Raw genomic sequence first — 14025 nt, forward strand, 5'->3', positions numbered from 1 at the left:
CTCTCAGGAGCGATCTACATCCGGCTCCTGTCGGTCTGCACTTCTTTGCTTCATCCATCTTGTCTAATTGGGTGGCTGTATATGTATGGGCCACATGTGGGGCAGGCTCTGAAAGGGTGTTCCTTCAGTCTCTGTTTTAATCTTTGCCTCTCTCTTCCCTGCCAAGGGTATTCTTGTTCCCCTTTTAAAGAAGGAGTGAAGCATTCACATTTTGATCATCCGTCTTGAGTTTCATTTGTTCTAGGCATCTAGGGTAATTCAAGCATTTGGGCTAATAGCCACTTATCAATGAGTACATACCATGTATGTCTTTCTGTGATTGGGTTAGCTCACTCAGGATGATATTTTCCAGTTCCAACCATTTGCCTACGAATTTCATAAAGTCATTGTTTTTGACAGCTGAGTAATATTCCATTGTGTAGATGTACCACATTTTCTGTATCCATTCCTCTGTTGAAGGGCATCTGGGTTCTTTCCAGCTTCTGGCTATTATAAATAAGGCTGCGATGAACACAGTGGAGCACGTGTCTTTTTTATATGTTGGGGCATTTTTGGGTATATACCCAAGAGAGGTATAGCTGGATCCTCAGGCAGTTCAATGTCCAATTTTCTGAGGAACCTCCAGACTGATTTCCAGAATGGTTGTACCAGTCTGCAACCCCACCAACAATGGAGGAATGTTCCTCTTTCTCCACATCCTCTCCAGCATCTGCTGTCACCTGAGTTTTTGATCTTAGCTATTCTCACTGGTGTGAGGTGAAATCTCAGGGTTGTTTTGATTTGCATTTCCCTTATGACTAAATATGTTGAACATTTCTTTAGGTGTTTCTCAGCCATTCCGCATTCCTCAGGAGTGCATTGTTTCTTTAGCTCTGAACCCCATTTTTTAATAGGGTTATTTGTCTCCCTGCGGTCTAAGTTCTTGAGTTCTTTGTATATTTTGGATATAAGGACTCTATCTGTTGTAGGTTTGGTGAAGATCTTTTCCCAATCTGTTGGTTGCCGTTTTGTCCTAACCACAGTGTCCTTTGCCTTACAGAAGCTTTGCAGTTTTATGAGATCCCATTTGTCGATTCTTGATCTTAGAGCATAAGCCATTGGTGTTTTGTTCAGGAAAATTTTCCAGTGCCCATGTGTTCCAGATGCTTCCCTAGTTTTTCTTCTATTAGTTTGAGTGTGTCTGGTTTGATGTGGAGGTCCTTGATCCACTTGGACTTAATCTTTGTACAGGGTGATAAGCATGGTTCGATCTGCATTCTTTTACATGTTGACCTCCAGTTGAACCAGCAACATTTGTTGAAAATGCTATCTTTTTTCCATTTTATGGTTTTGGCTCCTTTGTCAAAAATCAAGTGACCATAGGTGTGTGGGATCATTTCTGGGTCTTCAATTCTATTCCATTGGTCTATCTGTCTGTCTCTGTACCAATACCATGCAGTTTTTATCACTATTGCTCTGTAATACTGCTTGAGTTCAGGGATAGTGATTCCCCCTGAAGTCCTTTTATTGTTGATGATAGTTTTAGCTATCCTGGGTTTTTTGTTATTCCAGATGAATTTGCAAATTGTTCTGTCTAACTCTTTGAAGAATTGGATTGGTATTTTGATGGGGATTGCATTGAATCTGTAGATTGCTTTTGGTAAAATGGCCATTTTTACTATATTAATCCTGCCAATCCATGAGCATGGGAGATCTTTCCATCTTCTGAGGTCTTCTTCAACTTCTGTATTCAGTGTCTTGAAGTTCTTATTGTACAGATCTTTTACTTGCTTGGTTAAAGTCACACCGAGGTACTTTATATTATTTGGGTCTATTATGAAGGGTGTCGTTTCCCTAATTTCTTTCTCGTCTTGTTTCTCTGTTGTGTAGAGGAAGGCTACTGATTTATTTGAGTTAATTTTATACCCAGCCATTTTGCTGAAGTTGTTTATCAGCTTTAGTAGTTCTCTGGTGGAACTTTTGGGATCACTTAAATATACTATCATATCATCTTCAAATAGTGATATTTTGAATTCTTCTTTTCCGATCTGTATCCACTTGACCTCCTTTTGTTGTCTGATTGCTCTGGCTAGAATTTCAAGAAATACATTGAATATGTAGGGAGAGAGTGGGCAGCCTTGTCTAGTCCCTGATTTTAGTGGGATTGCTTCAAGTTTCTCTCCATTTAGTTTAATGATAGCAACTGGTTTGCTCTATATGGCTATTACTATGTTTAGGTATGGGCCTTGAATGCCTATTCTTTCCAGGACTTTTATTATGAAAGGGTGTTGAATTTTGTCAAATGCTTTCTCAGCATCTAATGAAATGATCATGTGGTTTTGTTCTTTCAGTTTGTTTATATAATGGATCACGTTGATGGTTTTCTGTATATTAAACCATCCCCACATCCCTGGGATGAAGCCTACTTGCTCATGGTGGATGATTGTTTTGATGTGCTCTTGGATTCGGTTTGCCAGAATTTTATTGAGTATTTTTGTGTCGATATTCATAAGGGAAATTGGTCTGAAGTTCTCTTTCCTTGTTGGGTCTTTGTGTGGTTTAGGTATAGAGTAATTGTGGCTTCATAGAAGTAATTAGGTAGTGCTCCATCTGTTTCAATTTTGTGGAATAGTTTGGATAGTATTGGTATGAGGTCTTCTATGAAGGTCTAATAGAATTCTGCACTAAACCCATCTGGACCTGGGCTCTTTTTGGTTGGGAGACCTTTAATGACTGCTTCTATTTCCTTAGGAGTTATGGGGTTGTTTAACTGGTTTATCTGTTCCTGATTTAACTTCGGTACCTGGTATCTGTCTAGGAAATTGTCCATTTCCTGCAGATTTTCAAGTTTTGTTGAATATAGGCTTTTATAGTAAGATCTGATGATTTTTTGAATTTCCTCTGAATCTGTAGTTATGTCTCCCTTTTCATTTCTGATTTTGTTAATTTCGATGCACTCTCTGTGTCCTCTCGTTAGTCTGGCTAAGGGTTTATCTATCTTGTTGATTTTCTCAAAGAACCAACTTTTGGTTCTGTTGATTCTTTCTATGGTCCCTTTTCTTTCTACCTGGTTGATTTCAGCTCTGAGTTTGATTATTTCCTGCCTTCTACTCCTCCTGGGTGTATTTGCTTCTTTTTGTTCTAGAGCTTTTAGGTGTGCTGTCAAGCTGCTGACATATGCTCTCTCCTGTTTCTTTCTGTAGGCACTCAGCGCTCTGAGTTTTCCTCTTAGCACAGCTTTCATTGTGTTCCATAAGTTTGGGTAGGTTGTACCTTCATTTTCATTAAATTCTAAAAAGTTTTTACTTTCTTTCTTTATTTCTTCCTTGACTAGGTTATCATTGAGTAGAGCATTGTTCAATTTCCACGTATATGTGGGCATTCTTCCCTTATTCTTATTGAAGACCAGTTTTAGGCCGTGGTGGTCTGATAGCACGCATGGGATTATTTCTATCTTTCTGTACTGTTGAGGCCCGTTTTTTGACCAATTATATGGTCAATTTTGGAGAAAGTACCATGAGGAACTGAGAAGAAGGTATATCCTTTAGCTTTAGGATAGAATGTTCTATAAATATCTGTTAAGTCCATTTGGCTCATGACTTCTCTTAGTCTGTCTACATCACTGTTTAATTTCTGTTTCCATGATCTGTCCATTGATGAGAGTGGGGTGTTGAAAACTCCTACTATTATTGTGTGAGGTTCAATGTGTGTTTTGAGCTTTAGTAAGGTTTCTTTTACGTATGTAGGTGCCCTTGTATTTGGGGCATAGATATTTAGGATTGAGAGTTCATCTAGGTGAATTTTTCCTTTGATGAATATGAAGTGTCCTTCCTTATCTTTTTTGATGAATTTTAGTTGAAATTGATTTTATTTGATATTAGAATGGCTACTCCAGCTTGCTTCTTCCGACCATTTGCTTGGAAAGTTGTTTTCCAGCCTTTCACTCTGAGGTAGTGTCTGTCTTTGTCTCTGAGGTGTGTTTCCTGTAGGCAGCAGAATGCAGGGTCCTCGTTGCGTATCCAGTTTGGTAATCTATGTCTTTTTATTGGGGAGTTGAGGCCATTGATGTTGAGAGATATTAAGTAATAGTGATTATTGCTTCCTGTTATATTCATATCTGGATGTGAGGTTATGTTTGTGTGCTTTTCTTCTCTTTGTTTTGTTCCCAAGACGATTAGTTTCTTGCTTCTTCTATGGTATAGCTTGCCTCCTTATGTTGGGCTTTACCATTTATTATCCTTTGTAGTGCTGGATTTGTAGAAAGATATTGTGTAAATTTGTTTTTGTCATGGAATATCTTGGTTTCTCCATCTATGTTAATTGAGAGTTTTGCAGGATACAGTAACCTGGGTTGGCATTTGTGTTCTCTCAGGGTCTGTATGACATCAGTCCAGGATTTTCTGGCCTTCATAGTTTCTGGCGAAAAGTCTGGTGTGATTCTGATAGGTCTGCCTTTATATGTTACTTGACCTTTTTCCCTTACTGCTTTTAATATTCTTTCTTTATTTTGTGCGTTTGGTGTTTTGACTATTATGTGATGGGAGGAGTTTCTTTTCTGGTCCAATCTATTTGGAGTTCTGTAGGCTTCTTGTATGCCTATGGGTATCTCTTTTTTTAGGTTAGGGAAGTTTTCCTCTATGATTTTGTTGAAGATATTTACTGGTCCTTTGAGCTAGGAGTCTTCACTCTCTTCTATACCTATTATCCTTAGGTTTGATCTTCTCATTGAGTCCTGGATTTCTTGTATGTTTTGGACCAGTAGCTTTTTCTGCTTTACATTATCTTTGACAGTTGAGTCAATGATTTCTATGGAATCTTCTGCTCCTGAGATTCTCTCTTCCATCTCTTGTATTCTGTTGGTGAAGCTTGTATCTACAGCTCCCTGTCTCTTCTTTTGGTTTTCTATATCCAGGGTTGTTTCCATGTGTTCTTTCTTGATTGCTTCTATTTCCATTTATAATTCCTTCAACTGTTTGATTGTGTTTTCCTGGAATTCTTTCAGGGATTTTTGCGATACCTCTCTGTAGGCTTCTACTTGTTTAATAATGTTTTCCTGTGTTTCTCTAAGGGAGTTCTTCATGTCTTTCTTGAAGTCCTCAGAATCATGATCAAATATGATTTTGAAACTAGATCTTGCTTTTCTGGTGTGTTTGGATATTCCATGTTTGTTCTGATGGGAGAATTGGGCTCCGATGGTTCCATGTAGTCTTGGTTTCTGTTGCTTGGGTCCCTGCGCTTGCCTCTGGCCATCAGATTATCTCTAGTGTTACTTTGTTCTGCTATTTCTGACAGTTGGTAGACTGTCCTATAAGCCTGTGTGTCAGGAGTGCTGTAGACCTGTTTTCCTGTTTTCTTTCAGCCTGTTATGGGGACAGAGTGTTCTGCTTTCGGGCGTGTAGTTTTTCCTCTCTACAGGTCTTCAGCTGTTCCTGTGGGCCTGTGTCTTGAGTTCACCAGGCAGGTCACTTGCAGCAGAAAACTTGGTCTTACCTGTGGTCCCAAGGCTCATGTTTGCTCGCAGGGTGCTGCCCACAAGCTCTTTGCGGCGGCAGCAACCAGGAAGATCTGTGCCGCCGTTTCCAGGAGCTTCAGAGCACCAGGGTTCCAGATGGCGTTTGGTGTTTTCCTCTGGCGTCCTAGATGTGTGTGCAGAGTACAGTCTCTTCTGGTTTCCCAGGCGTGTCTGCCTCTCTGAAGGTTTAGCTCTCCCTCCCACGGGATTTGGGTGCAGAGAACTGTTTATCCAGCCTGTTCCTTCAGGTTCCGGTGGTGTCTCAGGTGCAGGTGTCCTGCTGCTCCTGGGCCCTCCCCCACGGGAACCCAGAGGCCTTATACAGTTTCCTCTTGGGCCAGGGAAGTGGGCAGGGGTGGGCAGTGTTGGTGGTCTCTTCCGCTCTGCAGCCTCAGGAATGCCCACCTTACCAGGCGGTGGGGTCTCTCTTCCACGGGGTCTGGGAGCAGAGAGCTGCTGCGGGCCGGGATCCGCGGGTGTGGGACTCCCGGTAAACACAGGGAGTGCCCGGTCCTAGAGGAATTCTGCCTCTGTGTGTCCCGAGATCACCAGGCAGGTCTCTTGCAGCAGAAAAGTTGGTCTTACCTGTGGTCCCGAGGCTCAAGTTTGCTCGCGGGGTGCTGCCCACGAGCTCTCTGCGGCGGCAGCAACCAGGAAGATCTGCACCGCCGTTTCCCCTAATTTTATTTTCTTATTAAAATTATGGTCCTTTGCTTCAAAATCAAACCAAATATGAAAACATAATTTTAGAACAATATATAAGATATATATATATATTATATGTATGCACATATTGATCAGCAACAATGACAAAATTTATACTCATTTTAAGGTATACATATATTCTCAAGTTGGAATTTCTCTACATTGTACTAAGTAATAATGGATGTCTTTAATATCAGATACTTGAGGGTATGATGCAGAATGGTTGGAAGTTCAAGGACAGCTGGAACAATATAGTTCTAGTTAGTTTATAAGTTCAGCATTAATTGACCTGAGAAACAGTCAACAGAATTTATATCACATAATTCAATACTTGATTGAACATTTATTTCACACAACTTCAAGTTTCCTCAACCATTGTTTTATGGTGTTGTTCCTTACAAAATTATACTTTACAACAAGGACTTAACTATAGCAATGACAATCAAAAGGATGATCATCTCTTCTTTCAGGAGGGAGTTTATGTCTTTCCCATTGTGCTTCAATTTCAGATAATCTGTTGCAGACTTCATAAAAATATCTAAAATTCCAAGAGATGTCTGCGACCATATTAGATAACAAGCAAATGACCTACTACACTATTCAGGACTGCAGTGTATGCTACATCAACACCGTGAAGGTCTAAAAGAACACAAGTTGTATGATTTTTTTCCCAAATGAGATTTTATAAGTGTAGAAATAAATGTGTATACTTTTAATATACCGTGTAAAGTTTTAAAAGTAAGCTTAATTTCTTTGTATGCAAGCTTCCTGCTTGTTCTAAACATGTAAAAACATTTTAGACGGATACAACTTGATTTTATTTTGAATATAGATAAATATCACACAGTTGCCTCTGACCAAGCCCCTGGAAACAAAACTATATAAAATATATAAACAAAATATAACATATATCGATGCATTTTTGCTTAAACAAAGGAAATATTAGGGCTGTACATACACAAAACTCTCCTGTGACTACAGTCTCCATTTTAATTACTCATAAATATTTCGATCACAGAAATGAAAAATTTTATAGTTTTGACACTTCATTTTGTGTCTCCTTTATAAACATATTTACATAAAGAAGGTATTTAACCTACTGCTTTGTTAATCAGCATCTATGTTTTAAAATAAAAGTATTGATTTTTGCTATGGTATTCTCATTGATGTCTATCTTAAACATAAATTCTAATGAACACATTTATAAAATTCTATGTATCAGAAATAAAGTATGCATATGCAAGGGTTCTACAATTATATTAGAAAATTCTTGAAAATTTAGGCAAAACCAATAAGATGTTTAGTAAAAAGAAGCATTTCATAATAATAAAATGCTATATTCTTTTGTGTATATTTTGTTTTAAATTTGGCGATCTAGATTTTGAGATGTACAAATGATCTTGTCTAAACCTAATCACCTTGTGTAAATGCTGCTCTACTACTCCATATTTTAATTTATATAATATAATAATGTATGTATTCACTCATATCCAGGTGAATACTTCATGCACTTAAGATATATATATATATCACACTTTTTATAGTTTCTTTTAATCTTATTTTGGGACTTTGTGTGCTCCTAATGTTTTTACTATTGGCAATTGAATGAGAGTAATCTAATGGAATTTAAATCTCTATATAGGCCTAAGAATCACATAGTTTCGTATGTATAACCTGTAATGTAAATTCAATCTTCACCTGCAAAATAAGGGAACAATGCTTTGACATTGAAAGTAACTCACAACAGTGTTTCATTAAAAAATGAGATACTCAAGAAAACATTTCCATCACGATAGGAATCAGTGTCTCATTCCACATTTCAAAGCTACAATGGATGTGAGGATAACCATTACACTAAGTAAAGCTGTCCCATGTCACATGTTCAGAAAAATATTCCTGAAAGCTGATTATTGCTTTTAGTTACGTATTAGAAAATTGCACCAGGAAGTGTCCCTTCTACGTTCTCTGATGATTCATTAGAATCTTACATGGTTATTAATTTTCTTTGACGACATACTTACCTACCATCTTATCCAAAATTTTGATATCATTAAATGATCTTCTAAATGTATGGTATATTCTTTTTTATCTATTGCCTATTTGTCCTTTGAATCATTTTTATTATACTTATTCATTTCTCTCCTCTGTGTAAATCTCTCCCACACCCTGTGCATGTGTGTACATGTGTGTGTGAGTGTGTGTGTGTGTGTGTGTGTGTGTGTGCGTGTGTGTATGTGTGTGTGTGTTGTCAAAAACTTTTATGGGTTGATTTCGTTATTTCAGAATGTGAGTCTCAGGAATAAGTGTGGAACTCAATTTTATGGCTTAATGAAAGATACCTTTACCAGCTTGCTAGCCCAGCTCTTTATTTTAATGCTTAATTCATTATTAATTTATTTTAATGTCAACATTTTTTTAAAAAGCTTACTTTCTGTGTATTGTTCAATGGTACAAAAAAGTCAATCTCACTCAACCATTAACAGACAATGCAATTCCAAATATTATCCTATCACCTTCACCATTTATATACTCACATACATCTACAAACACACCGAGAGAGAGAGAGAGAGAGAGAGAGAGAGAGAGAGAGAGAGAGAGAGAGAGCGCAGAGACTGTGTATTTAATTATTTCTGGACTGAAACCAATATCTTATATCTTTTGTGCTTGCATTTGAAATTTAAGATAATTTGTTTCAGTTTTTGTGAGGAGTTGCACTGAAGGTCTGATGAAGGTTAAATTAAATATATTGCATTACTATTAATAGGGTAGACATTTTTACTTTATTAATCTTACCATTCTATGAGCAATGGAAATCTTTCAATATTCCAGTACCTTCTTCTATTTAAATGTGTGGTGCTACAGACAGATATACCATCCTTTATCCACTATAACATAGGTCAAAACTCAGGCAGTCACTGCAGAGAAACAGGCACGCAATGGCACATGAGAGCTGCACATAGGAGGCCACAGACTGAACTCGGATAATCACAAACTGAAAAATGTCAGGAAAGGCAAAGTCATATCCCAGAATAGACACTTGCTTCTTGACCTCAAAGACATATTTTCATGAACTTTGCAGAAAAATGTCCCCCTTTCTTCCAAAGATGCTTACATAGCAGATTACTTCACTGCTCTCTATGGTTCTCTGGTTTTCTGCAGTCATCATTTGCCAATGACTCTGTCTGTGGCATCCATATGGTGGGTAAAATGAGGCAGGCAGCGATTCAGGAGGGGGGTGGTCAGTGCATAGAGCTGCTGACTAGGGTAGATCTAGATACCTACAGGGACTGCTGACAAAGGCAGCCAGTGATTAGAGAAGCTACACAGCAGATTTCTTTTTTCTGGGAAAACAAAGCTTAATTTACTGTGGCTGGCATTCTCTGTGACCAGCACAAAATCTATGAATTCTTTTATCTCCTTGGGACCAGGGAGAAAGAGAAAGAGAGAGAGAAAATTCTCACATACACACATAAGCAAATACGCACGTGCATCGCACAAACACACTCTCTCTCACACACACACACACACACACACACACACGATGAAACAAAGGACAGAATCCAATAACTTCAAACACATAAATATACATGCATGCATACGTACAAACATACATACATATATACAGACCTACAGATACATACATATTCACACATAGAATGGTTAAAGCAAATCTCCAACAAGCAGGCTCTAAGCATTTCACAGATACATACAAAAATACACCCAACTGACAGATGGAAGGAACAAGGTTCCAATCCCCATTCACACAAACTTTCTACATACACACATAGTTGATGGATGGGAGAGACAATATTCTAGGCATACCACACCATACCATACCCTATTTTATTCTTTCTTCTATAGCTTACATATCCCAGCAAATTCTTTCAAGCAATACAACTACAATGTGATTACATTTTATTTTTATTCTAGTGAATGATTATGCAAAAATAATGTGTTTCTAGACATTTATCTAAATTTGGAGCTAGTTTTGGAAGTGCCTAGAATGTCTAATTATATTGTTCATTAAAATCATGTTGCCGTAGATAATGTTTAAGATCTCTGTCTCATCGGTGACAATAAGAGAAATATCAACCATATTGATGTTGTCAATACACCAAGGTCTTCACCAGAGGGAACCCAACTTTTTTACATTAAATGGATTCTGGGTCTTTCCACAGGCTAAAGTCTACAAATTGATTGAATTATCATGACTTTTTGCTTCTACAATTCAGACTTGACTCTTTTGTTTTATTATAAGACTTTTTTGTTTATATGATCATTTAATATTTTGATATAATTTATATATACTTAACTGCTAGAAACATGATAAATTGTCTGTTTTCATCACAACATTTAGGTTATTGGTTTCCTGCCAGATTCTGTATAACAATATTTTGTCAGTTGTACAGTTTCTAGATTTCATTAGTATAGTATTTCCTTTGTGGCAGAGGTATTTTTTTAATTATCATCAATTAGACAGATATACTTATGCTATTTTTCTATGTGTTTGGAGTCATATCTTAGGGGAAAAAACATACTCAGAAGGGTTTTTCTTCTAGTGGTTTTGAAGTTTGATATTCAGATGTGAAGGAATGAATGTACTCATTACTCTAAAATAATATATACATTCTGGGCATTTATGAAAATCCAACTACACCTCCTAAATATTGACAACTATAATGTTACTTAAAATACATTAATACAATTGCAAACTGTTGGGCGTTATTCATACTTTAACCTTTAGTCTAAAAGATATCTTCTGAAAATGATTAAAATTGACTTTTGTCTATTGTTCTACAGTGATATCATTTTGAAGGTATTATGTGATCCATGGGAAAAAAAATGTCTTTCGAAATAAATTTGTTGGTTCTTTGAGAAGTGGAAAATGTGCTTTGGTCAATTCCACCACTCTCCGAACACATTTGAGGTCCATCCTCCACTTCCCTGTCCATACTGTATTCTTTTTACCAACCCTTACCTGCATGCATCATGACATATTTTTGTTACCATGTGTTATTTGATGTATGACCTCCTACTGGAACATGATAAACTTACCAGGGGCAACATACTTAAAGAAATGTTACCCCACTTTCACCTACTTTACCAATTCTAAATAGTTATAAGTAAGGCATGAGACTTTATGAACAGTGCTGCCATTCATGTTGGATTTAATTTGGCTTTCACAGGTTTATGAATGCCATCACAATTGCTTTCACTTCATATGTGCACTATCCTGCTGTGTCTGGAAGATGCTTTTCTTGCAGTTGTCAATCTCTTCTGACTCTTAAATATATTCTACCTCCTCATCTATAATAATCCCTAGTCCTTTAAAAGAGGAAGTGTGACATAGATGTTCCGTTTAAGGCTGAGCATTCTATAGTCTCTTCTTCATTGCATCTTGAAACATTGTAGATTGGGATATTTGTCACCATCTACTGCAAAAAGATCCTTTCATGATAAGAATTTATTTTTAATTTGGATTTTGAGAAAAAAATCTGTGACTATTAGGGAAATGAAAAAATTAGGACAGTAGAGTCTTTAATTGTGGAGGAAGAAGGGAAACCAATAAGGAGGAAGTTGAGAGGGAGGAGCAAAATACACAAGGATGTACGAAAGCCATTTATGGATGATATACAGAAGTATTTACATATATTTACATATAATACTTAAATATATATATACATACATATATGTATGTATATATATAAGCATATATCTCAGATTAATAAAATCACCTGCTATAAGTGTTTTGTAATATCAATGGCAAATGTTCTGTTCTCAGTCTTTACTGCTGGTGGCCCACAGAACAAATACTAAACGTAAATATGCCTACAGTCTTAGTGTAATTTCTAAATGAACTTAAGCCACTTCATCGTTCTACATGATAATTGTCACACAAAGATTGATAGACTATCTGATGAAAGATTTATTATACTCAAAACTTACAAACTAATAAAATCATGATATTAATATTTAGGCAATTGAGGCAAAGTAGCCTACGAAACTGTAAAATCTTAGTAAATTTAAGTGATCAGTGAGGCAGTGAGTGAATTGAACATTAAGCAGAAATAGCCTTAGTGTTTCCCTCAAACCAAGCCACACAGGTCTTCTCTTTCCCTTTTCCTCTGCCCTTTGGCCTTAAGCACACACTTTAAAATCCCATTATCATACTTTTCTCCTCAACTTTTTTGATTTAATATTTTAAAGTCTCCTGATGGTGCTTCAATGCAGCAGTATCTTTCTTCAGGGTGTTTGAATTTTAATGATTAAGGAAGTTAACATTCCTAACTTTTCATCTCTGTGGGACCCTGGCATTCTGACAGCAGCTAACTAGAAATAAGACTGCAAAAGATCCATCAAAAAGATGGGAGAAATCTACTTATTATTCTACTATATCAGTCAATCATAAAGCACATATGTGCCAATCGCAAGGAAAATTCAAAAATATGCTGGCCACATACTATTGATCCACTTCCTAGGTGTCATTCTTGTCTACATCTTGTGAATTCATCCTAGAGATCAAAAGTAAACAAATAAATAACAAATTGATTCTTAACTTTCAAAGTAAAGAGTATCTGCTCATGACGGAAAGTCACTTGCTATAAGTTTTTTGTAATATCAATAGCAAATGTTATCCTCAGTCTTTAGTGCTGGTGGCCTACAGAGCAATGTAGCAATGTTGAATCTGCCTGCAGACTTAAAGCAGTTTTTAAAAATAGCTAAAGCATTTTATTTAATCTAATATCAGTTGCCAGTTTCATGAAAAATTTTGTACCTTAAAGTATAGGTTACTAGTGCTTTTTAATTTTTTTCTTAAAAATAGATTCTTCTCTCATAAAATATATTCCAAACACAATTTCCCCTCCATCCATCCCTTCTAGTCTTGCTCCCTATCTCCCATCTCCCCAAGATCTACTCCTCCTACATTTATTCTTCAGAAATGTCTAAGAGACAACAGCCAAACATGACAAAACAAGATACAAAATTGACGTGAAAGCCTTCATATTGAGATAAGACAAGGCAACCCAACAAGACCAAAAGAGTTCCAAGAGCAAGCAAAAGAGTCAAATGTATGACCACTTCCTCTGCTAGGAGTCCACAAAACCACCAAGCTAACACCCCTAACATATATGCAGGGGAACTGTTGTAGACCCATGTGGGACTCATGCTGACAGGCTCAGCAAGCCAAAATAAGCCCTGCTTAGTTGATTCAGTAGACCCTGTTCTCCTTCTGTGGCCATCACCCTTTAATTCTCTTTACTTTTAGGATGCTTTGAATATGTTTTCCATTTAGAACATTAAATTGTTAACTTCATTGTTCTGTTTCCATGCTTGTCATTGGTTTTTATCTAAATAAAACCATCTGTGGACTTAAGCTTTACCCAGTGTCTCAACTTTTATATATGTTACTTGATGTTTCATAAGACAACTGCTACACAAATAAATCTAAAAGAAATACTCATCAGTTTATATAATACATATCATTGTAATGAAATACAATAATCCACAGCCACATCAGAAACAGATTTGTATTTTTGTTGGGATCCAGGTAGTTTCTTCAAGTGAAATGACGTCTGAATTGAGAGACTTAAGACAATGACTTTATAAGAATGATGTGTGAGATTCACTCGGTATCTTTATCTGCCTACTTAAACTATTCACTTACATCTTTCTCTTTGAAAATATTTGGAGAGTTTTAGTTTTGTGATATTTTCTATTGGTAGCCAAAATAAATCATGCACCCATACCATTCCTATTCTGTTTTATTTCAAATACCAATGCTAATGCTTAAAACTTGAAAGTGCCTTTAAATTCTGCTCCTGGGTCAG

This window comes from Rattus norvegicus, chromosome 11 (assembly GCF_021556685.1).
Source record: "Rattus norvegicus strain SHRSP/BbbUtx chromosome 11, alternate assembly SHRSP_T2T, whole genome shotgun sequence".
Classification (NCBI taxonomy): Eukaryota; Metazoa; Chordata; class Mammalia; order Rodentia; family Muridae; genus Rattus; species Rattus norvegicus.